Source organism: Bison bison, unplaced genomic scaffold (genome assembly GCF_000754665.1).
Source record: "Bison bison bison isolate TAMUID 2011002044 unplaced genomic scaffold, Bison_UMD1.0 scf7180017864232, whole genome shotgun sequence".
Taxonomy (NCBI): domain Eukaryota; kingdom Metazoa; phylum Chordata; class Mammalia; order Artiodactyla; family Bovidae; genus Bison; species Bison bison.
The window spans coordinates 2,598,813-2,600,110 of NW_011494804.1; positions in this window are offsets into that span (position 1 = coordinate 2,598,813).

A 1,298-nucleotide genomic window follows, 5' to 3' on the forward strand; every position below is an offset into this window, starting at 1 on the left:
GACTGCATGGTGGAGAGAGCGGCGGGGAGCGAAAGATGAGAACGGGTGCAAGGACCAGGTTCTGGCGCCTCCTCACCCTCTTCTCGCTGACGCTAAGACCGCGGTGTCTCCGAAGAGACTGCAGCACTGGTCCATTTATTTGAGTCAGCCCTCTGCCGCGGTGCCGCCTCCCTCAATCGCGTAGACCGCGTCCGACTCACCCGGTTCCAGTTCCACGCCCTTTCTCCGCCTCAGCTCGCCCTCAGAGGACCTACTGGCTGGAAGCGAGCGATCCGCCACAGCCGCGCTGGCAACACCACTAGGCATCCAGGAGAACTACGACTCCCAGATTGCCTTTCGCGCCTCGAGGCATGCCGGGACCCCGCGGACTCTGCGGCACAGGCTGCGGCACCTGCTGCGGCACAGGTTGCGGCACGGAAACCGCTTTGCTTATCGGGAGTAGTAGTAACTTCAATAGCATCGCGAGATTTGTCGCCCGTTCATTGTTTCGGATGACGGAGTTAGAAATAGTTCGCTTCGGTTCAGTTTTGTGGTTTCGAACTTTGGGTTTGGAATTCAGACTAAATGCCTGTTGTTGTATTTATCAGTTGTCTGGCTTCTCTCAGAGTTGCCGCTTGTTTTTTAAAAACGTTAATGGCAGTGGTACTATAGCATCGTATGTCAATCGAACTAAATTGCGTAGATGATACACGCATAAATCGCGTGGGTGATAAACGCATTAAATCGCGTAGGCTGGCTCTCCTTGCTTTGAATAAATATTTGTTGATTAGCAGAGTAACGTACTTATATGCAGTACCCATGATATAAAGGCTTAATGACTTTTAGCTTTTCTTCTAGTGTTTATGAAGAATGAAGCACCCTCTCATTTGAGACCATGAGCCTGTGGGGAAATTTGAAAAACCCTACAGGTTTCTGCAGAGATACCTTTTAAGTTTTTTTGTTTTTGCTTTTAACCAATAGATTTTTAAGACCAGTTTTTAGGTTTACTAGAAAATCCAACAGAAAGCTACAGGAAGCTCTCATATACTCCACCCCCTCTCAGTTACACATGTTTACAACATCTTGCATTAGTGTATGCCCTTGTTAAAAGTTATGAACTTACAGTGATCTATCATTAATTAAAACATGTAGTTTATATTAGGATTTACTGTGTTGTACAGGCATGTCATGTATGTCATGTATCATAACATGTATGTCATGTACATGTGTGTATGACCTACATGTATGTCATAAATGTCATGTACCTATATCATGACAATAATACACAGAACAGTTTCACAATCTTAAAAAAATCCTCT